The sequence below is a fragment of the Marmota monax genome, unplaced genomic scaffold (genome assembly GCF_021218885.2).
Source record: "Marmota monax isolate L192 unplaced genomic scaffold, Marmota_monax_Labrador192_F-V1.1 WCK01_AAM20220418_F8-fsc00024, whole genome shotgun sequence".
Lineage (NCBI taxonomy): Eukaryota > Metazoa > Chordata > Mammalia > Rodentia > Sciuridae > Marmota > Marmota monax.
Window position 1 is genome coordinate 17,076,450 of NW_026695224.1, and position 25,437 is coordinate 17,101,886.

At 39.3% G+C, this 25,437-nt stretch overlaps 1 long non-coding RNA gene across 1 annotated transcript in view; it reads right to left on the reverse strand.

Moving 5' to 3' along the window:
• Positions 1-25,348, reverse strand: part of LOC124086693 (uncharacterized) — a 78,671-nt gene extending 53,323 nt beyond the window's left edge. Inside the window, exons 1-2 of the long non-coding RNA XR_006849884.2 lie at positions 25,181-25,348; positions 11,273-11,340 (exon numbers count right to left, since the gene is read on the reverse strand). This is a non-coding gene — a long non-coding RNA (uncharacterized LOC124086693). The remainder of the gene's footprint in view (positions 1-11,272; positions 11,341-25,180) is intronic.
• Between the last annotated feature and the right edge of the window lie 89 nt (positions 25,349-25,437).

Here is a 25,437-nt window from a genome sequence, read left to right on the forward strand (position 1 = left end):
AGAGTGAGTGCATATAATTCCTCAAGACCACTGAAATACAGTGGGTACCCACAGCCTGTTGTGGACACAGCCAAGTTTGTCTGCAATACCTTCTTCCAGTTAAGATAAGAGGCTATTTTTTTATAAGACTATGGTTTTGTCCACTTGCTGGTAAAATATCTGAATGGAAGTAAAAAATGTGTTTTTTTTTTTCCAAGATGTTTTCCCTGTCAAGTTCAATATCTTCAGGTATTTGGTGTCAAATAGTAAAAGAAAAATCCAGGTGATAGATTAAATCTCTCTTTTTACATCTACACATTTTATGATGCATATCAAATGGTGTGTCATAAGGGCCTATTTCTGGTTTGAACAAACAAACTAACACATAGTTCCCAGAAAAATAGAAAATAGTCACACACCACACAATCTCAGAGCTCAAGATGTTGCACCTTGCCATAAAAGAGATAGGTACAGATAGTATTTGGCAGGAAGAATTCAGACTATGTGTGAGGTAAGGAGAGAGAATGTAACTTCTTTTTAATATATGGAAAACTTTGGAAATAGATGAAAAACAAAATAGAGCATTTTGGAAAGAACAACTTAGAAGTTACATAAACCCTCCATTTACTATCTGTGGTGACCTTGAGAAAATCCCAAAGCCTCTCTGAACTTTTACGTAAGCCCAAGACAGGCTAACATTTCTGTTAGTGAGATGGCATATGTGAAGTCCCCACCGATACTGGGCAATTTATCTTGTCATTCATTTTGTATCCAGCACAGTTTTAAGAATTGTCAGTGAATTATCTCACTTCGAATTTCAAAACATCCATACCCAATAGGAATTATCATCTTAAAAATGAGGAAACTGAGTTTCAGAGAAGTTAATATATTTGGCTTGTAAGTGACACAGCTGGATTTGAACTTGGATAACTGGACTCTAAAAGAATATTCTTCACCATTATGTAGTGCTGCTTGTCATGTGTGAAAAATTATTGACATGTGGATGACACCTCAGGATCCTCAGTTGAAGAGTTGGACAATTTTTTTATGAGTTCCTCTTATGATAACACATAGTATGGTCCTTAGTAGTGGCCCAAGAAGTTTCAGACTTGTGATCTGAGCACTTGATAGACTTTAAACCTGATTCAGCTGGAAGTGGGAAATTGTAGCATAGAACTGGAGCATGTGGGTTTTGGAGACAGCCTGTGTCTTGCCACTCAGTAACTGGGTGTCCCATCCAGAGCATAAATTGCTCCTCTGCTTGTTGTGAGTTCTAATTAGTACCATAAAAATAGCATGATTAAAGTTCAAGAAATATTAATAATTGTGATGGAAGGCACCAAAGTGTTTGTAATCCTGGTAATGGTTGTCAAAATAATAGCTATAGATTCAGTAGAAATCACAGAAGCAGTAGAAATGTATATTTGTCAGTTTACTAGGGCTGCCATGATAAAATACCACAGACTAAACAGTCTTAAGTTACAAAAATTGATCTTCTCACAATTCTGGCAGCTAGAAATCTGAAAGGTGTTTCCATGGTTGATTTCTTTCTTTTCTTTTTTATTGGGGGGGTGGGGGGGTACCAGGGATTGAACTCACAGGTACTCAACTACTGAGCCACATCCCCAGCCCTATTTTGTATTTTATTTAGAAACAGGGTCTCACTGAGTTGCTTAGTGCCTTGCCATTGCTGAGGCTCTCTTTGAACTTGAGATCTTCCTATCTCAGCCTGCCAAGTCGCTGGGATTACAGGCGTGCGTCACCAGACCCAACTCTATGGTTCATTTCTACTGAGACCGCTTTCCTTGGCTTGTAGATGATATTCTTCTCTCTTGATCTTTGCCTGGCTTTTCCTCCTGTATCCTAACCTCCTCTTCTTATAAAGACAACAGGTATATTGGATTATAGACCATCCTAATGACCTCATTTTAACTTGATTACTCTTTGAAGACCTTATCTCCAAATACATTCCCTTGGAGAGCAGAGATTAGAACTGCAACATCTAGTTTTGGGGTTGACATTATTCAGACCATAATCATAGGCCTTCCAAATTTCTCATGGGTTCAGGAGAACTTCAGATTTCCTTATGGAACTTAGGACACTCAGCCTTAGAAGTAATGATCTGCATACTGGGTTCAAACAAGACTGGATTTCAGTCCTCAACCTAGAAAGTACCACACCATTAATGTGCATATTAAAAAGTCCCAGTGGTGGTGGGGGTGGAATTTGGCATGTGTGTGTTTCAAGGGTGGTAGACACTGGTATTTAAATGAGAGATGCAGTGCAGAAATAATCCCGTACAATGAAAAAATTACCTTATATTCCATCTGACTTGTGGAAGTCTACCAGGTATTCAGATAGATCAAAAACTTTATGATTATATATGCCTAGATCCAAGTTCATTTTGCATATGGATGAGTGGAGTTTATTTCATTGCTTAAATATACACTAATTTTTTTCAGGAATATAACTTCTGTATAATTCAAGAAAGACAGTAATTTTTAAAACTTTGACAAAAGCTGTTTACCTTTGGAATAACTTATCAGTATGGAAAAGCCCTTACTGGCATTTATGCTTCCAATACAATAGTCTGTTTTAGTCTGCAGTTTCTATAGTCCATTCATGGTGATTTTGTATATGGATATAGGCATATCTTACTACTTCATTATATCTTCTTATAAGGTAAAGTTGGATTTCTTAAGGGATAGAGTTAGTTACTTTTTTTATTATACTCCACATTCCTTATCTTATTTTCTGTATTACAATTACAATATTGCATTAACTTCTTAAATTATGTATGTGTATAGTTTATATTATGTATGAATTTAATTTCAGGATAATAAAAGGGAATGTTTATAAAATAGTTGTTACAAAAATCAACAGAATTCCAAACAACCACATCCAGCAGTCCCCAGGATTAGGAAGGTGTCATGTGGCTAAGGGTCCAACTTTGGACCACTGGCCTTGAAACCAAATCATCCAAAGCCATAGGAGAAAACATCTTCTAAAAGAGGAAAATAAACTTGCTAAGGTCAGAGTCAGAATTGTGAAATCAGACTGTATGCAGGATATAGTGCATTCGAACCTTAATTCTGGACAGGGCTGTCCCACCCTGACTGGTTGACACAAAAATCCAACCCAAACTATGAGCACAAATAGAAGGAGCTTTGGGTTTGGGGAAGAAAAATAAAGTTAACATGCAAAGTTTGAAGACCCTGCTACATCTCTTCTATTGGTTTCCTTCTGAGGACTGGTGATTTTGTTTGTTCATGGCCCTAAATTAATTTTTCACATTTACTCATTCAGTTTAGAGCTCTATGAAAGAAGAAGATAAAACAGAGTAATTAACTTATTGCCCTGCAATTATTAAAAGGCTATGATGGCAGTCCCCATAGAAATCTCCCCTTTGTGTAACACTCTTGGAAGAAAATATTTTCTTCCACTTTGCTTTCTTTCACTTATTTGGTAGCTAGTCATGTGACTCATGCTGTGAGTGAGCTTGGGCAGCAGCATTCTTCTCCTTAATTTTAGATATGTAAATTGAGTCTCTTAGCTTCACCAGGATTGTCATGGCTCCAAAAAATAGATAAATAAAAAAATTAATTAATTAAAGTCATCAATAGGCAAATCAAATTCCATCAGAATCTACAATGATGCTCCAACACACACATAACAAAATCAAAATTCCCTAGAATGACATTTGAGCTTTGCCTGTAATACCTTTTTTCCCTTCCTTGAGCTTCATCTCCCAACCTATCTCCTCCAAACTACATCTAATCCAACCATGCATTACTATAGCCTATCTCTTGTCTATCATGGCCTGTCATCAAACTATTCTCAATTCTCTGGTTCTACTTGGTGAATTATTGAAGACACCTTCTTACCTACTCCTTTGTATTTCATTGTCTTCCCACCATACCACCTGGTATGTTGGAGTCTCATTGGTGAGCCTCTTTCTGGGGATCCCCACTCCATCCGACTGTATGTTCTTCAAAGGAAACACAGTTTTAGCATTTATCTTGTAGTCTCAGTCACTAGACGAGCACTTGGGAAGCTGTAGCATTGTGAGGTTAAGAATAGAGAATGAGTGATGAGTCCAGAATATTAAGCATTCGATCTTCTAAGGTGAGTGGTTGAATTATCTTCTCTTTTTGGTTGTTGTAGATTTAACATTCTCATCCTTCCAGAACCAAGGGACCATGTCTTTTTAAATATACCATAATTGAGCTGAAATCTCTCCACTTGCATTGTTTCACACTGATGACTCTTTCTCTTATGAATTCAGCACTAAAGAATGAGGGGGAGAGGTGATACTAAAGAACTGGAAGTAGCCAATCAGTATTGCTTATAGAGCCTTGTAAACAGTTTCTTTAATTGAAAGAAGAGTTTCCTCAAAGCTATAAGCAGCTAGGCCATCCACTTGAAGGTAAGTAATTTGAATCTTGGGCAGAAAACTGGAGCAGAAGTCTTTGATGACCAATGACATGGTACTTGAATTGTCCTTCCTCTTCCTGCTAAAGTCACCAAAGCGCCTGGGGGAGGAAGAGGCCCTGGCTCTTACTGGCAGAGCTGGCAAGAGAAGGATGGACTCAAAACTTCCTGGAAAGTAGCGTGTGTTTGTGGGTGGAAAATTTATTAAAGAAGTTATGAAAATATTCATTTTTAAGTTCGTGATAGTAAGTAGCTAATGAAGGCATTAAATGCATAACAGTAGCGATGACACATTGTGGAATCATTAAACACTTGTATTTATTAATTAAAAATAAGAACACCAAAAACAAAAACCACAACTAGGCACACTGTAGACATTAGTTGGTTTTCTGCTTTTATCAAGTTTGTGATATGAGTGATTATCATCCCTATTTTTCCAGACAAGAAATCTAAATTAATAAGAGATATGTAAAGTCTCAATTAACATGACATAGCTAATAAAGAGTGAAACTGAGACTGCGAATCAGTCGTGCCACAGACAAAAGTCAGTGTTCTTCCCACTAGGTTGAATAGCTTATGAAAACAACTTTTAGTGACAAGGGATAAGGCTCAAACTAGAGTTCTGCAAAGATGATCAGATGCCTGGATTAAAGAAAAGATGGAGAGTGAAGGCAAGGAACAGGAAAAAAATAATTAGTTGTAGTTTAATTATATGCCTATTTCTCTTTTCCTTTTATTTTAATGTTCTTCCTAAAAGTTTTAAAATGAGCAGGCATTACTTATACAGTACAAAGATTGGAATAATATAAGAAAAAGAAGTATTTCAATTTTCATATGGATACCCAAACATGACGCCATCCACCTTTCATTCGACAGCATGCTGGTATACCTACCGAGCAGGACTAGGGAGGAAGCCCTGTTCTCAGAAAGAAGCACTGGTATAGCTTATTTCCAGAAGGTTCCACTGCCTTTCTATATAGCATCGCAAATGGAAATGAAGCAGAATGGGTTAGGACAGATGGGGTGGCCAATGTGACAAAAGATCCAATCTAGTAGAAGGGAGTAGCAACAAAGAAACGCCATTTGATTTAGTGATTAGAAGGATATTGGTAGTACGTGCCAAATTCAGTGGGATATCAGGGTCCAGAGCCAGACCACAGGGTGTGAAATGAGACAGAGAGACGAAGAAAATGTCAGCAGGTAGATGCCACTTTCAATCAATGGTAGAGGAATAGCATGTCAATTGAAGTATGCCCAAGTTAATATGAAGGTTGCCTGTTGTGACTTCACAATCACTTCAAATTTCTCAACAGCAAGTCTGAAATTCAAACACATTTGACAGGAAGTAGAAATTGGTGTCTATGGTTTCTAAAGAAGGGATAAAGCCATTTGAGTTGCCATCTTAATGCTCCCAATGTGCATGATAGAGTCCAGTTTTGTTGAGTCTTCCAGGGGTTTTATATTAAAAATGGGGATGTCAGTGTCATTGGTGTGGATTAACCACTGATCTGAATCCTGTGAACTAAACATTCTTGCTCCATGTAGTTTTTTGTTTTTTTGTTTTATTAAGAAAAGACCAATTCAGGAAAAGCAATGCCATTAGCTCAGCCTTCCATGGGACAGTTTAATGAGGAGAAGGAACCTAGGGAGAAAATAGCTTTTTTTTTTTCAGGTAAAAAAGCAAATAGCTTATTTCTACCATGTTGCCCGTCCTCACTTGACTCTTCTGGATCCATTTTTCTCCTCTACCCAGCAAGACTTGCCAGTCTGCTTTCTTTTTAAGTGGCGGCTTCCAATTTAACATACTTATTGGTGTTCTCAAGTGAGCCTTCAACAGAACTGAGCCATTTAAGGGTTTGCCCTCGTCTCATTATAAATTAGTTTTGAATATCTCTCAGTATGCACAACGTTCCTCAGCTACCCAAGTTAGAACTCCTTATTAGACTGGAAAGAATTTGCGTTTTAATTAGTTTTACCTCTGGTGTACGAAGCCCACTGAGATTACTACACTTAGTAAAATTTAATTAACTTGACAAAAGATCCTAATTGTTTTCGTGCCACTGGTCCTTCGAAAGTCTAAAAATAATGCCCTCCAAATTAAGCGGCCAAGACAAAGCTTCATTTTGACTGTTCCATATTTTTTAAAAAAATTATAATTCATAGGAAGTTTTTCGGTGTGAGACCCTGGGATTTGGGTGAAGAAGCAGAGGTCTAAAGATTCTTTTAGAAGAGATAGCTGGCAGTGGGGGTGAGAGGAGAGAGAGAACAGGGAAAAGGGACATCCCTCTCTCATTCATCCTAGTGGAAATGAGACGAGGAATGTATTGATTCGTTCAATTCCTCAAAGACTCAAGCAGACATAATATATCATGTGAATTAATAATGAAGGGTTATAAGTAAAAAGTGCTGAATGAATGAATATTCATTTATTTATTCATTTATCATTTATATTACTCTGTTAATAAGCATTTCTGACGGACCAATTTTGGAGTCAAGTGCTCTTGATGACAATATTCCTTCCATGAGAACCCTGGGATCTTGCAATGTCATTTCCTATGTGTGACCTTCCTTTTCCTCTGCTCTTTCCAGCTAAAGTTACATAACATTCCTTGCTCACTTTTTTGTGTTTCTGAAGCATTTTGTCTTTCTCTTCTAGGAGGGAAGAATATGGACATACTGCGCTGTGGCTACTGGCTTTCCTTGGTTCCTTAGTCACAGTGTTGCAAACACAGGTTTTCACCTTGATATTGTTTGACCTTGTGCAAGAAAAATCTTCTCTGTGTTTCAGCCTTCTAAGTGAAGAAATCGTCCTACTCTCTCCCTGGAGGGAGCTGCTGATGGATGAATGAGAATAAAATAAAACAAATGGACACTTCAAGTTCACCTGAAGTTGAGGTTCAATATGATAATTTGAGCATCACCTCTAAGACCTAATTCAGTTACCTTGACCCTGATCCTACTAAACCCAATTTCTTTACTTTTGTCCCACTACACAGTTTAAGATGTACTGAACAGTGACTGTGTCTGTCTGGCAGCAGTATTTTTTTTTTAAACCTGAGAACATGATCATCCTCATCATCATTAATTGTACATTAAACACAAACTTGTATCTATTGTGCACTTTGGCTTTACAAAAAAATAAATAAATAAAGGAAGAAAGAAATAAAAGTAAATGTTAAAGTTGGGCTGTAACATTTCAGAAGTTCCCAGTGTCACTTTATTGTTCAAATGAGGTCATTCTACTGCAGGCTGGAATCTTTTGGAGATGCCCAGAGCTTTATTTGCTTCTTTCTGCTTCTATCCTCCTACTCCCACCAGTTAAAGAAGACACTGAAAAAAATTTTTGCCTACTTCACTGTTCAATGGGGTGAGCCTCTTAGAAGCATCTTTCCTTCATTTTAAAATGTCACTCTCATTCTCATCTCCCGTTTTGTAAGAGCCACCACCAGACACAGCCCATTTGGAACCTACCCCTCCTCCACTCAATGAGGTGCTACTGAAGCTAAAAATCATGATAGTAGTTTGTCCCCGTGAGTGTGGGCACATGACCTGGATCTGAATATTCACGGTATCCCATCCTCTGACCATAGTGACAACAAATGAATCTGCCCCAACCTGGGCCAGACACCTGCTAGCCACCTTCTCTGGATTGTGTTTTGATGATGTAAGCTCTTTATGTCCTTCAAACTCAGGAAGTTACACTAATGGAAACTAAAGCTGGATAGGCCTGTGCTCTCTTTGCTAGGTATATGAATATGTCTCCCTTTAAGGAGAAAGACCAAGGACAGCCCATTGAAAGAATCAACCCAAAGACATGGACAGAGGGAAAGAAAGAAAGAGGGAAAAGAGAAGTGGAGGGGAAGAGGAGGAGGTGACAATATTCTTGAAGTCACTGGAGACCTTTGACTACAGCCTCATACTCTTGCTTAGGTTAATTTGAGTCAGGGTTCTACTAGTTGCAACTGAAAGTCTTTTCTCCTTTCTTTATATCTTCAACTCCCCTTTATCACACCATTTTTCAACTTTCTGACCTTTTTCCAACCATGACATGAGGAGTTTCAAGGAATGGCCTTCACCAGAGCCTGGTTTGGTGAGAACACAGGTCCAGGGCTGGCGGCCATGAGCGGTGCTATTCTCCACCCTGCCTCCAGCCTACAAACGTCCTTAGCACATGGGACATGGGAAACAGTGTTGTTCCAGGGGCCCACTGCATGCATGCTGATGACTACGATGGGGTCCACCACAGAGAATCTCAGCTGCTCCCAGGTTTAAGACCTTTAACAATGCAAAGGACACCCAGAACGAAAGGAAGCCTCTTCACGTCAGCCGCTTTCACAGTTAAGATTTATAGCTCAGAAACTGGAAAAATCTTCAGAGGCAGGTAGAGCCTCTTTGGCAACTTCCCTTCCATATATAAGATTTCATTTTGAGTCATATTTTAAATTGAATAAAGTAATAATACATTTTTTTTCAAATATCATATATTTCTAAGGTTAGCCATTAGCACAATTAAGTTATATTAAGTCCCACCATCCCAGATATGGGAAAAGTATCAAAATTTAATGAAATAGACATTCTTACTGTATGTATATATGTGACTGCATGACCAATATGATTCTGCAACATGTTCACTCAGAAAAATGAGAAATTATATCCCATCTATGTATGATATATTAAAGGGCATAAATGCATTCTACTGTCATGTGTAACTAATTAAAACAAAATTTTAAAAATTTAAATTGAACATCAATTACAAAAACTATTAAAATAAATGTGTTTTCAGAATTCTATGAGAAAAGTAATAATTAAATGATTAGAGCATTTGAAAAATAATTTGCATTTTTCATATACATGATAATTTCATTGAAACAGTCCCAGAATTGCAAACTTGGGACTGGATGGGTTAATCAACTTTGACAAGCACACACTGAACATAGCAGGGGAAATGTGTACGTGTTTGATAGCTATATTCATAACTTTAGCTACAGCAAGGCCTCTATCACTCTTTCTTATTCTAAACTTCTCAGAGATCGGATCTATAATACTTAGATTATAGTAAAACACTAATTGTCCTCAAGCTTTGTTCAATCTATTCATAATCACTGTCATTCAAAAAACATTGATGATCACCAACTATGTGTTTACAACAGGGCCAGGAAAACAAGACACTGTCACACTGTCCTGCCCCTAAATTTATATGGTGCATAGTCTATCCACTATTTATAGCCATACTTTTTTGCTTATATATTTCCATCTCTCATTAATATACTCTGCTGCCTTATGTATAATTCTCCAAGTCCTTCTCAAACTTCAAAATCAATGAAGTCTTTTATAACATATGCAGATGGCAACTGGGTGTTTTCTTTGTCTTCTAAAATCTCATAGTATATTGGCTACATCTTTCCTTTAACATATAACACACTTAATAGACTTAGTCATTTAGTAGTTATTCATGTTCAGGTGATTTCTTCAAGTCAGTGGTTCTATCATATACATATATATGTATTTGCACACATGTGTGTATATATGCATATAATATATGTAATATATGTATTTTTTTATATATCCTATAGGACCTCTGATAGGCATTAAGTACTAAGTCTGATGCACTGTAGGGTTTAAGGAAACAAACAAAACAATGTTCAAACACTTTAAAAATGACTGACTCAAATTCCCTTGGAGCATAGTACCTTCCAAATAAGAACCTCTCATCACAGAAAGTGATTCTTTGAGACTGTTGCATTTTTCAACAAAAATGCTGAGGTCTATTTACGCTGGACAGAACGAATTGCTTCCCTCTGACTCGGACATCTATTTGACGGTATCATAACAAATTCCTGTAATGACCACCAAAAAGGCTGGTATTGATCTCTGAAATTGGCAGGCACATGTCCTATAGATGGAATATTTGTTTAAGAAAATTACAAGGATCGATAGCTCAGAGGTCATCAAGAGAGATGACAGGTGGTAATTTCGATATATGGCCCACCACCACTTAATGAAAAGGGAAAGGGCCCATTTGTCACATCTGGCTGATAAATCCTCCATGTGCCTCTTTATTGAACATAAAGCCATGCAAGCTGTCAGCTGCCATGGTCTGGGCATCCTCATCTGAGAAATGGGGTAAGGTTAACTTTATTTATCAAAAGGACTGTCCGCAGGGAGAGAAGCACAAGTAGCATTTGTTGCCAATAAGAAGCATGTGCCAAGCCTGGCTAGGCAGATCTATTGTCACGACAGCCCCAGGAGGCAAGTAATGTCTTTATGCTGTCCACTGGAGCTCGGAGGGATGACAGGACCTAGCAAGGTCCTGTAGACATAAGAGGACATTAGGATCAGAACCAGCACCTGACAGGCACAGAGCCCATAGTTTCGCCACACCCTAAGCTATGTGGAGTGAAGTGGCTTCCAGAAGGAAATGGCACCTAGACTGAGCCAGAGAAATCACTATATCCCCACCTGGATCTCCCACTTTCTTCCTTCTGCCTGACATTCAGGTGAGTCACTCTCTCGGCCTCAGTTTCCTCATCTAGAAAATCGGAATCCTAAGGTGTGTTAGAAAGGTGTTAAATAATCACGAGATTCTTGGGGCTGCTGCACGTCCCTCTGTTCAAGCGCCAGGAAATTTTACTTAGTCTTTCAATTAGGAGAATATGTTTATTGTAAAGAAGAGAATAATGCCACATATTAAAGAAAGACAATTTTTATGATTGTTACTCATCTATCTAATTTCATTTGTGATCCAGCCCATTAACTTTAACACTAGCCCTGGGAATATAGCCCTTCTTTGCTCTCACAGAGACAACAGAAATAATTTTGAATTCTTAGTTCTTCTAAAATCCATGGATAAAGTGCCACTTACCATTCACTTATGATGAAATACACAGGCGTCCATCACAGAATGTATCCCAGACATTTTTCTGAGCTGTCCTAGAGGAAAAGGAACAAAGATGAGACTCAAGAAAAACTAAAAATTCCAATTCCTCCTATAAAAACCGTGTGAATGAAAATCGTCAAGTTAATTCACCTGTACAAAGTGCTCAATTTCTTCATCTGTAAAACAGGAGCATTATTTGATTCACAGTTTTAGTCTAAGTGTTCAAAAAGGATGATGTATATAGAATGCCTGCTCTGTAATACGCAGCAATCACCTGCACAGTTGTTCTTGGATGGTTCTCATTGATCCTTAGGTGTCAATATATCTGGGTACCCATGAGAAAAATATCTGGATGGTGCATCTTTGGGGCCATTTAGAAGTTGCATTCCTTGTAGAGACTGATTTCATCTGAACTGTCCCCTACCCAAACAGCAGGAAGAATATCTTAGCAGCTGACATACACCATTGGTAGTAGGGAGATTTCCTATAGACAAAGATGAGAGATCAGGTGAGCTAAGAGAATCTCATTGCAAGTCCTTCTGGTCTTCCTGTGACTGCTATTGTGTACCAAGACAGTCCCTCTAGCACTCTCTCCCACAGCAAGAAGAGTGTGACTTCACTCCATTTAGCTGTCATTAACCAAAGTAATTGAGGGTCTTGCTTTTTCCATGATAATAATAGAGATGTATTTGATGATACAGTAATAACAACCTGCTCATTTGTTGTGCTTATTTGGAGCACACATAGATGAGTGTTTCATGGTCATTAGCTCACAACATTCCTCTATTTGAGGCACTGTTTTTATTGCTATTTTATGGAAAACAAAGAAAACTGAGTCTCAGGGGCTCCTCACATTGCTCATGATATCATTGCTGGTTAGTGGCAAAGCTAGGACCAAACAGAGCTCTGTCTTATATCAGTGATGTTGGACACACTGCAGGACCATGATCAATTTTAAGAAAACAGATGGGATATGTGATTGAAGGGAGGATTGATTGAAGGGAGGGTTGTATTCTCACTCTGAGCCTCCATGTGCTAAATGCTTCCTTGAGAATATTTACCAGAATCCTGGATAAAAGCTGTTATTAGCAATGGTTTAAGTTTAGGGGGAAATTGCTGCTCAGAGAGGCCAACAACTTACCAAAGATACCCAGCTCTGCTAGGCAGAGCTAGAGGATCTCGTGAGATGCTACATCCATATTTGGGGAAAGGTATTTTATACTTATTCGTGTACCCTCAAGAAGCCTCTGCCTTGTATAATTAGTCTGCATCAGCAACAGCATGGCCTTGAAGAGTATTGTTCATAACTAAATATGGGAGAAGCTGAAGTTGATTTGGATCAACAAGAATGTGGGGAAATGGGAGGAAATATCTGAGTGGGGCTCTACAGGAAAGCTTCTGCATATCCTTGCTAAATTAATGAACAAACAATTGTAGCTATAGTGTCACAGTGCTGCTCCAAGTGTTCCATCACTGATGCCCTCAGAGGATAAGAGGAGTATTCTCCCCTTGGAAGGGGAGGCCAGTAGGAAACCAGTGCCGCCAGACAGTGGATCCCAGATAAGGGCACAGAGATGCAAGCCTCAGGTGTCAGGACCTTCCCAGTGCAGGCCAAGGACACCAATCTCCTCCCCAGTGTTCTGATGGCACCAGAAAATGGTCAGAGGCTGCAGAACGGAGAAGGTCGAAGAGAACATTTGGAGAAATGTTGGAGTCTGAGATAAAGAGGGACAACCACACACCACACGGAGTCCTTGATTTGTGCCAGCACACTGCATTGTTACACCATTGATCTGTCCAAAAATCATGAAGCAAACTTAATTTTACACATGAGGCCACTAAAGAGCAAAGGGTCAAGATTTTCCCTCAATTGCGTGATTATGAAAACGGGGAGCCAAGCTTTCTAACATCAACCATATGCTGCTTAGGGCTGCAGAGTTCTTTCCAGGGTGGGAATGTCCCAGCACTTCCCATCTTGGCTCAAGCTGATTGTACTCATTTTTAATTCCTTGGGGAGCTGGCAAGAGGTCAGAAACAAGAACCAGCCACACTGGGGTTGATAAGATGGGAGGGGGGCATGGGGTGTTCATTTCTAGGCAAAAGGCAGTAGGAGGTGTTGCGGTTAGAGGTTAATGCTGCCCTTGGTGGAAAAATAAGGAGAAATGGATGAGCAGGTGTCTTTGATCAGGACTGTGAAACTACTAGAACTGCCCAGGTATCTACTGCTGGCATCAACCCTGGGATCAGTTTCACACAGAGATACACAAGTCCTTCTCTGCTCTCCTGTTATTTCTGGATCCTCCACTTTGGATCCCTCTGGCCTCACTGGCCAGTCTGGCTCCATTATCAATTGATGGAGGTTATTCCTCATTCACCCTCCTGCGTTTTTAAGATACTAAAATATTCTATGTCACAGCATTTTCTTTAAATAATAAATTTACGGCAGCAAAATTGGAACAGCCTTCAAAGCACATTCTTGAGATGAACCTTGGCTTGATGTATTACAACATTTGAAGCAGGAATTCCGCACACAAAGTCCTCATCAGGACCTGAAATGATTAGATACGTATGAAAAGGAGCAGTAATGGCAAAGGCAGGCCTCTGGCTGACCTTTGCTTCCCAGTGTCAATACTCATCTTGTTCCCTTTTAATGACACCCACAGTTCGTGCCTAATGAAAGTTTTCCCATTATGAGATTCTGTCAGAAGAAGCAGCCACCAGAATACTGTGCTTGTCCACCTCTGGGTACGTCCAGGGGTGTTTTAACAAAACTGAAGGAAAAGCAGGCCTTCATGTCCCAGAAAGGGACCTGCGCTGTTCCAAATTTGCATGTATCTCAAGGGCAGAATAAATCACCAGCAAATTGGCACACAGAGTAGGATTCCTTGCCCCTGATTTAATAGTGTAGGGGCAACTTCCGAGGCATATTTCTAAATTGCCCTCTTAATACATTTTAATGCATTAGTCAGACATGGCGAGGGAGTAGATATAATTATAACTACTTTTTGGAGATCATACACCGTTTGCTGGTTGACACTTTAAAGTGAAGGTGGCCCTTTCGAGCAAATTAAGGTTTCTTAATTCCATGCTATTGCACTTTAAGTCACCTTTGAAATTTTATAATAACCTATAATTGATTGGTTTGGTGAATTGCATCTTAATTGAAAAATATAATATCTAAAAGCTATTTTAATTAACCATTATGCAGGCATTTAGCTGTGCAGCTGCTGCAGTCTCAATGAAAATAAATAAATAAATGAATAAATAAGTTCCATAAATGACGTGTCAGCACTGTCTGCTGGTGTGTTCTATTTAAGAACAAAGAGTTGTGGTCTGAGGCTCAAGGGGTAGCTACAGAGGACTAAAAAGGGCATTGCTCAAAGGACTTGAATTTCAGTCTTGAAAAAGGGAGCTGATATTTGACCCCAACCATGGCACCCCATTGAATTTCTGTCATCCATTTACCCAGCTGCTGTTTCAAAAATAAGGTCTAGACAAGGCTCAGTTAGGATGTACAATTATGGTTCTTTAAAAAAAAATGGAAGGAGCAATCTTCACTAGGAAATTTTCACATGACTTTTGGAGAGGGGGCATCTGAAAACCAACAAAAATAATGCTTCAAAGTCCACTTTTCTGGAATCTGATTTTTCTCAATCTGGTGGATAATGGCAGCAGGATAATTATGTCTCAAAAGTTGCTCAACTCCACACTAAAATGCATGTTTATTACATGTGAATTATGCTCAGTTAAATCACTACTAGGGACAATTTGAGAAAAGTCCAGTTTACTTAGGTTTCTGTTTCCCTGACTATTTTAATGTGGTGTCTTATTACACAAGGAGAAGTGGGGTACTGTTCAGAGAGCAGCTAACTCACTAGTGAGTGCAAAACACAAAGTTAAAACTTCTCTGGTACTTCATCTTAAAAAGACCATTATCAGATTTCACCTTCAGTATTCATGGTATTCATTTTTAAATGAACTAAGCAAAAAAATGTCTCAAATGGAAACTCTTTCAATGCCCATGACATGAAATTGTACAACTTTTAGTCTGTGGAATTAAGAAAAGGAAAAAAAAAAAGAGAGTAGGATGAGAATTCAAACCCCAACCAGTTTATAATATTGTTAACCAGCCAATTACACTGTTAGTCCACAATGATAAAATTCTCTCCAAATACGGCTTAGCTATTCCTTGTTCTTTGCAATAATTTTCTTCCAATTTGCCACTGTTTCATAAAGTTTTGTCAATCATAAGCATTTTTTAGAAGATTGAAATGGCAAGTTAATAGTTTACTCTGAAAGAGACAAACACTGGGGGGGAACAGCTGCACCATTGCATAGTGACGGAGAATGCCAATGTAATGAAGGAGCAAGCGGGCAATTAAAAAGAAGGAAATGCTCACGGAATGAATTTCTAACGTGCAGGCTCCCTAATTTGTAAATCTATTGAGGATTGTTTAAACATGTTCCTTTTGATCAATAAAATTCCTAATGGCTGTTTGCATTCCCACTGAATGTCCCTAAACTGGCGTCTGCAAGCTTAGCAAAGTTGAACACAGAGGAATTCAAGGCAAACCCAGAATACTGGTGCCTGCACCTTTCCTCTGAAACTTTGAGCTCAAGAGCAAAAACAGAGGTCTTAAAGACAGAGAACTGAAAAGATGAAAGGGAGTAAAAAAGCCATGTCGGAAGCCAGCTAGTCTGGACTTTTCCTACTCCAGTTCATTTCATTTCTTCTGCAATTTAGAGAAGAACAAAGAAGGATATGGAAGTTGAACACCAATATTTAGGACTCTGCTAGGAAGCTTGGCATGCCCGAAATGCATTTGGAAAGAAGGGTGTGTCTGCTACAATGCATTCGCCAAAAAGGCTTTGCCTACTCTATGCCCTTCTTGTTTATTCTAACTCATTCAAGTTATGAAGTCTGTTCCATCAAATAAAATACTTTTCCTGAAGCTCACTTCAAATTTTGCACAGCATTTGCATTAAATTTCTCTTGGCTTAACTCACATGATGGTTGCAAACCTTCCTCATTCTTCCCATCATTTTGATGGACTGTGTGTGTGAGAGAGAGATGACCCTCACAATTTGTTAAGATCTCTCACTTCACTTCTCCACTGTGATTCCTATTCTTCCTTCCAACCCACTACTATCTTTAACCACCCTAGGGAAAAAGCCCTTCCCTGTGTTTTGTTCCTATCTTTGCATATCTCTTTGAAGTACCTTTATCTGGTTTGTCAATTGAAGAATAAATTCACCCAAGGACATTTATAACCAAGGCTGTTCTCACCCACTTTGGAGTAGAGGGAAGATGGTTTGAAACAAACAGGTAAGGAGAAGAGGTTTAGCAAACAGGGAGGATGTGGCTCAACAGAACAAAAAGAAAAACATAGGCTGGTATTGAAGGTAGGCAGTCAAGGGCTCCTAGGACCCTTTTCATTGCAAGCTGGACTAGCATGGCTGAGTGAAGGAGCATGCACACAGTTGCAGCAAGGCTTATTCTTAGCAGTGGGGGTAAAGCAGCAATTTGGGACTTTGAGTGATTTCTGTCATTTCTTCATTTTAAGAATGATCCTTAAAAGTGAATAATACACACACACACACACACACATAAAAGATGTATATATGTGTGTTTGTATGTATGTGTGTGTGTATATATATATAGATAGATAGATAGATAGATAGATAGATGGATAGATAGATAGATAGATCTTAGATGAAGAAGTGTCCCACAGACTGCAGATTGAAGAATAAAAAAACTCTTTTTTTTACAACCGGAAAACTTGAAGACAAATAAATGTAAATGAGGAGACTTCTAACATACATTATATTTTATATACATGCATCCAGTATCAACACAAACAAAGCATTTCACTTGTGAATGCAGTCTGTGACAGTCCCTGTGCCAGGTGATAGGCAGACATGACCACTGCCCTTGTGGAGCGTACAGATAGTAAGGGAGACACTCATTAGATAGCTAAGACAATGATGTGTCTTGATTTGGTTTTGGCTAGGGTGGGGAAAAGAATTTATTTAAGTACGTATTTGTTGGCACTGGAGATTGAACTTAGAGACACGTTGCCACTGAGCTACATACTCCAGCCCCCCTTTTTAAAATATTATTTATTTTGGGATAGGGTCTTGCTAAGGGGCTGAGACTGACTTTGAACATGTAGTACTTCTGCCTCAGTCTCCCAGATCACTGGGATTACAGGCATGCATCACCGTGAGGGGAGTTTATGTTAATTGTCAAAATTCAGATAGCATAACCATTTTTTTTCTGTTATGGAAGCAATGCATGTTCATTCATAAATATGGATCGCAGGCATGCTGCTCTCCAGCCTGCCTGAATCATTCAACTACCTGCACAACACATTTCTCAATGCCAAAATAGGCTTTTTATCATCATTTTAAAAATGGCTGTGTGTTGCTTCATTGCATGAATGGACCACTTAACCTGCTTTGGAGTTCTTTATCTCTTTAAATCACACAATCCCTATTTATATCAGCCTTTAAATATGGGTCTTCATGGGTTTGCTGTATGATTTGAAAGCAAAGTAGACTAAATGAGAGCATTCTGTAAGCCACTAACCTAATGCAGACGAGGACTTTTGTTTCATATAAACCTTGGTCAAATCTTGGTTCTCCTAGCCAGAAAAAAAAAAAAATGTTTCATTTTGTTTTCACCTCTCTGAAACTTAGTGTCTTCATCTACAGAGGAGGATACCTGCAACTCAAAGTTCTGCCCAAAATTAAAGGTATCACTTCAGGTAGAAAAGTTCAGTCCCATATCTGACATGCAGTACATAGTAGGTGTATCAATTGCTGCTTCTGCTTCTTGGTCTGGACTTCCATTGTTCCTTCATAATGCCCCCTGGTTGGCCTCTCCGCTGGGCAATCGGTGTCTCTTCAGTGTAGAGAAGTTTATAATGCTCATAAGCACACTTTGTTTGCATGAATTCATACGCAACAACCTTCATGTGATGTTGTGAACTTTGCATCTCACAGGGAAAGAGGCTCAAAGAAGCTCAATACATTGTCTAGTGTTGCCTTGCCTGTGGATAGTTCTTCATGACAGTGTATAAACCAGGAGAAGGGAAAGTCATGGTAAAAGACTGGAAATGGGGCAGGGGACAAAGAACATACAACAGCTTTTCCGCTGCAAAATGGATCATGAGTTCAAAGAGTTCAGCTCTAGTACAAGAGCGGATAATGGGTTTCAAATATAGTCACCCAATAGTGGTGAGCATATAAGTCAGGTGAAGTACAGGGTGGCTGAAAATCATGGCCAGGTCACCAAGCCTTAAAGTGACCTGACTGACACCTGAGATAATACCACTTATTATTTTTTGAACATCTGTACTGAGCACTGGTAGAGCTGGAGATAGAATTAAGAATGAATAACATAACTGAGCTAGACTGCAAAACTTATAACACATGCCTTAAATGGCCCTGTAGGATATACATTTGTGATTCTAAAACAGAAAATCCATTGTGGTCTCTTTGATTAGAAAGTTCAGTAAAGGAAGAGAAGGAACCAAACCCCTGCTATTTTATGTTATCCACATCCCTGCTTTTAAATTCACAGACATTAAAAAAAAAATCTCTTCCAAATATATCATGTGTTTCAGATCCCTTCAAGAAAGACAAATGCCAAGATAATGTAATCATATGTATCAGTGACTTGATATGTAGTAAGGGAAAGTCTATATATTATGACAGAAGACAGCATAAGGAGGGGAAATTCCTTTGACACATGACAACTTCTGCTTCTCATGATATATTAAGGCCCATTGAGAAATCCCCAAGGAGTGTGGTTTGATGGGTTGAGGTAGAGGAGAGCCCAACATAAGTAACTATTTGTATATGAGATCACATACCAAAGAGATAGTTTTCATTAAGACCGAAATGGCTGACCACCAGCCCATCTGACATGAGAATGGAACAAACCCTTCATAATGCATGTGTGTGAGTGGGGGTGTGTCTCCAGGGGACCCCAAGATAATGTTCTTAATGTAGTTTCCGAGAAGGGTGATAGCAACTTTACCCTGTAGGAAAGCCAGAGTCGCAGAAACTGGGTTTCCCACTTTGCATGCACTGATTATCATCAAGAAACATTTGATTGTGTTTTAAGATGACTGGTTAGGACTGGGATGAAAATGTTATAAATTATTATGGATTCTTTCATGATGGATACAAGTTGGCAGAAAAACGTCCCATGAATTCATTTGCTTCTTTCAAAGAAGATTCTGAAAATGATCAAGAACATCATCCCACTCTGCTGTGTAATGGTGAATGTTGTCATTCTGCTATTCCTTACCCAATATTGTCTGTGCCTAATACTGAAGATTATCATAACTGAAAAGATCCAGAGAGAAGTCAGAATTTATTTTTAAATTCATGTATTTATTCATTCATTCGTCAATTTGAATATGTCCTTGATGGAAAAACTGTGCCCTACAGCGTGGTACACAAACATGATTAAAACTGCCTTTCATGCTCTCAGGGAATGGGAAGACCCACAAATTGACGGTTATGATGGAATGGGATTGGTTCTAGAATGTCTGTATGTATGTGCACGCACTCATATATAAGAGGAATAATAAAGTTTATCTTGAAAAGCAAAGGATAAAAGAAGATAAGATCACAGACTATGGAGTCACTGAGGTCTGGGTTTAGAATAAACAAACTTGAGTACATCAGCACAAGGGAGTTGAATGGAAGTATTTCAAGACAGATAAAAGGAAGGCACATGTCAAAAAACAGCTAGTAATTCTGAGAAAAATTCCTTGCTCTAAAATGTGATACTTCCTGAAAATAGAAAAAAAAGCTTCACAAAAACACCACCTCCTTCTCAGAGTTGTGAAGACACAAGGAAACGTGTATAACTCCCTAGCAAAGTGTCTCATGTACAGTGTATGACTGATATTTATTTCATTTGCTTGTCTAGGATCCCTGCACCTATCAAGTGACTTGGCCCCATGGTAAAACTAAGCTTTTTAATGGTAGCTCTTTCTCCAAAAAGGGTAAAGCTCTTCAGCATCTTTTCACCTCTATGACATTCATATTCTATCAATAAGAAAACTCTTTCAATCCTGTATCCCTTATATTCTGAGCCTACTTATGTCACCAGATCACCAGGTTTACCTTTAAGAATCATGGAGTTCCCAAATATGCTTTTCTTAAAAATGTGAGCATGTTCTACGTCTGTGAATGTCACTTCCTTAAGATCAGCACCTTTTAAATTGTTCAACATCATAGCACATTTACAGAATGAATGGTCCCTTTAGTTGAAACACATCATCTGTAGCTTTTCTTTTTAAGACAGTATTGTGATCTAAATATGTGTCTCGCTCCCTAAAATTCATATTTTGAAACTTTATCCCCAATGTGATTGCATAAACAAGTGAAGGCTTTAGGAGGTGATTATGGAGAAGCATTTGGGATTTAGACGTGTTAGTGACAATACAGTGAAGGTGGAACCAATCATGAATGGGATCAGGGCTGAAGGACCTAGTTTTCCCCTCCCACCAAGAGAAGATGCAGTTACCTTCTATGAAACAAAAGATAATGGCCTTTACGAGACACAGAATTTGTTGATGTCTTGACCTTGGACTACGAGAAATAAATTTATTTTATAAGCTTTTGCCTCCAAGGTATTTTGTGTATTTTGTTACAATAGCCTAAAATATGAACACATTATTTTTTATCCCAACAATTTATAATGAATCAGTACTTACCTGCCCTGATCAATGGTCAATTGGTATTATTCTAAGATCCGCTAATATCTACTGGTATTGATTTACAGCAAAGTTGTGGATAATTACTTCCATTTTTATTAATGAGATAATAGATTCGGAGGTATAAAGGTCAAACCAGATTTAAAACTCATCTTGACCAGACCTCAATGCCTGTGCTCAACCACCATACTGTCTCTTACAGCTCTGAAATCAAAATGATTGTCCAGTAACTTGCCTGTTCTCTAAATGGTCTTTCTGATGCCATGCTGAGTAACCTAAGGTCCTCTCGGCATCTCCATTTGTGTCACATATTTATGACAGTGGCCTAGTATAATATAAAGGATGGAAGGAAGGAAGGGAGGAAGGAAGGAAGGAGGAAAGGAAACAAAAGGAAAGAGAAACAGAAAAAGAAATATAGGTCGGGGGGAACCACTGAGGAATCCAAAGTCACTCTCATTCTCCACCAAATTGCTGCAATAACGTAATTCCAACAGAGGAGTTCTTTGTACCCTTAGCCAGCTGCCAGGTATTATAAACTAAGGGTCATTTACTTCTCTACTTAGAACACTGCTGCCACTTAAGTTTGCAGGTAACTTTTCAAAACCAAAATTAATATGGAAACTGGAGGAATTAGGTATCAAAACCCATAGATTTTAACTTAAACTCTCTGTTTCAACCTTGTTCTTTATTCAAGAAAAAAAAATACTGATTTTTCCTAAAGACACATCTTCCATACTTGTAGGAGATCCAAGCCTAACAAATCCTTTTAGTACTGATCTTAAAATATTATCAGGCAAAAGCTTGAAAGGTCAAGAATACAGAAGAAATTACTAAAATCTTAGATTTTGGGTGAGCTTTTAAAAACAACTGCTCCCATTCTCAAAACAAGGCCCTTTCCATCATTACTAAGACAGTTTTCTAGCATTAAAAAAAATCCAGATGCAGGGGATCCTGTCACCTCCCAAGACAGTGCATATAATTTGCTGGTCAACAACTGTTAGAACGTTCTTAACTTCTGTTGAGATGAGGGTTATCTCTTGCAGTTCTAACCTGGCCTAGAAAGAACATTACTTCTTTTGATCATGAAATACATTCAGTAGTACAATGTGGACATCATCCTCCTTCCCCTGGTACTCCCAAGTCTTCTCTGAAGTCAAGTAGAAGGTTCTGGACTATTTCTTGGAAAAGGATGCATCTGGGAGGTAGGGTGGGAGCAGACTTCAGGAAATAAACCTGAGAGGTCATTACTTGGACAAACCTGGAAGGAGCTGAAAGTAATCACATGTCTTTCACTATGGTTTGTATGGAAAAGCAGCTCAATGGCCCCAAAAGGTGTGTCAGTCCAAAGACAGATGTCCCAGGAGGAGACTTTCATGAGCCCTGTAGTGATGAGACAAATGGTGTTCAGAGGAATCACCGTGCCGATAAGGATAATGCTTCTCCTGCAAACGCATGCACTTAAACTCTTCCTGTGCTTTTCTGGTCTTCCATGCATAAATGTTTAATTTTCCATTTTGCCACCAATCAGCTGGCTGCCCAGGGACGAGAGTCAGTGGATAAAAGCGGCCCAGTGTGGTCTGCCCAGACCTCCAGAAGCACTCAAGGCACCCGAGAGCTTCTAAAGAGCTGATGTCAGGATGGGGCCCTTGATTAATGTTTCCCTGGGACACTCTGACACCCTTGTACTGATAGGAGAGATAAGAGCCTGGCTAAGGCTGCCAGAAAGCCCTGCTTGAGAGGAATGAGGTCAAGGTCAGAAACATCAGGACATCTGCCCAGAAGCATGAGGCCTGGTTTCCTCTGGGGGCAGCGTGTTGGCCTGCAAAGGCCAGGCAGAGAGCAAAAGATCGTTTTGTAGTACTGGAAGACAAACAAGAGATAAGACAGATGGTGTGAAAGGGGAGGCTGGAGACCAGAGGAAGAATCCACAGATAACAGACTGAACGCATCTGGGGATTTGCTGTGGAATGTATGACTTCATTTATCAGCGGAAGGACTGGCTTGTGTCGCCAGCCTCTGGGTCTGCCTACTTGGGAAGGGGGTGGTGTGCTGTACACAGCAGCACCGCAAATCACAGGGCTTTTTGATATGTTGCAGTTCTAAGTTTAATAACTGGCAACAATAGTCTCTATGTCAGTTCCTCACTAAGGAAGTTTCTCTGGACTCTCAAAGAGTGTTCCTCAAGCCAGGTACTGCACTGTCACGGACCAGCTCAGGTACAAGCTACTCCCAAAGAAGAATGCCTCCTGGATGTCACTTCCTGACTGTCTCTCTAATCAGAAGCCTTCTCTTCACACCTTGGCCTGGGCTTGGTCAATTTCAGCTACTGTGATCAAAAAGGGCTTCTGACTGGCCTGCTATCCTCAGAGCTAAGTCTCTGCAATCAGTGATCCTCAGAAGTGAGCCAATGCACCTTGGGAGGGAGGGAGGAGAGAAGTCAGGAAGCATTCAGTGAGTATTCTAGAAGATTCGTATGAACCTGTGCTTGTTTGTTTGTTTAAACACACTCAAGTGCACACACACTTGTATATAAGGACAGAGTGTGTTTATAGGCATACCTATGTGTTGATTAGGATATATAGAGGCATTAAGTCCCATCATCTATCTGTTCACCTATCTCTCCTATTACTCTGATGCACCAAATGACTTTAGATGCTTCTCCTTGTCATTCTGGATATCCATCTATAAAAAGACATCATAGAATTTCTTAAAGGTCCCTCCTAAGTGTCACCTTCTCAGAACTTTTGCCTAACTGAGATTACTTATTTGTCAGAGGAGAAAATGTTGACCCTTAACTATATTGTCAGCGGCCTGGAACTATAATCAATGTTTCTTCATTCATTCATTCTCCCTTCAGTCATTATTTATTTACACGTTAGGCACTGGGTGAGATATTAAAGTTCAAATGATCAAAGTGGTTTCTGCCCTAAGGGGTTCCCAGTTTATTGGAAGATACAGGCAAGTAGATGAGCAAACTTCAACACAACAGGATAGTTTATATAGCACAGGGATGCTCAGGATACTTAAAACTCCCCCTAAAAAAAAAAAAAAAAAAAAAAAAAAAAAAAACAGACCTAGAACATACTTTCTTATGTATGGAAAATGAAATAAGAAAGACAAAGATTGATTGATGGATTTTGGAAGTTTGTTTGTTTGTTTAAGAAAATAAGTTGTAGCAGCAGGTAGTTTAAACCAAACAACTAAATGTGCTTTGATCCTGATTTTTTAATTTGTTCCTCTTAGTTCTACATGACAGTAGAATATATTTTGACATACTTATACAAACATAGAGTATGTCTTATTCTAACTAGGATCCCAGTCTTGTACATGATGTAGAGATTCACCAAGGCATGTTCATATATGTATATAGGAGAGTTATATCAAAATCAGTGAAAACTGTCTTCTTAGTCCTGTCCTTTTGAATTTTTTTTTTAATTTTGGCTGAGTGGGCACCATCTCAGCTAGACCACCTGGAAAGATGGGACAGAGGGAAACAGTTCTAGTCAAACTTGTGAAAGTGGCTAAGCAGCTGTGCTTTGAGTGTTCTGAGCCCCCTGTCCAATGGTGCAGATTTGGTAAGAAACCCTATTTAAAGCATACCACGAGATACTATAAAGCTCAAAGGGGGAAAGTGTCAGATGTGCTACTCTGCCATCCATTCCCCATAGAGTGGACAGGTAAGGCCCATTTCTAAAGGATTCTATTGGACAAGCCACTAAAGCAACATAGAGCCCAGCCCTAAACCATCCTGTCATCTGCTACTTCTGGCCTCAGATGTCCCTGCTCCCATCCACAAGGAGTAAGAGGATAGGAAGGCAGGTGCTCTCTGACACTAAATTGAAGATACCAGTCAATTCCTGATGGAGCCCCTAACCTGCTACGGTTTGGTGTGAAGGGACAGTTAAAGGCAGATAGAATCAGAGTCATATTCAGAACACAGAGCTGAGCTCCAAGCTCAGTTTCATGATGCTTAAATGTTGACTGCAATATGCCACTCTCACCAACCCATTGCAAAGATGAAATAGTGATGTATATAAAACCCATATTACACACTGCAAAGTGTGTGAAAGTAAGCAATAGCCAACTGTCCTTCCAGCAGAATGATGTGTTCCCCTGTGCGATTTAAGTGCTCCTGAGGATGTTCTTTTGGACTCACCCTTGTTGGATCCTGCAGTCCTGGTCTCATTCTCATCTGACTTATCTGGTCCAGCTGAAGCAGGAGACAGCTCAGTCCTCCCATCTTAGTTGCTCCTCCCCTCCAAGTGGGAGCAGCTAAGCCAGGAGGAATCCTGATCCCAGGGGAGCTCTGAAGGAGCTGAGTCAGTGCCCACACAGCTACCAGACAGGAAATGCATCAGACAGGCTTTCTCTTCCCAAGGGAACCTGGCTCACCAGCAGCACTGAGTGGAAGGG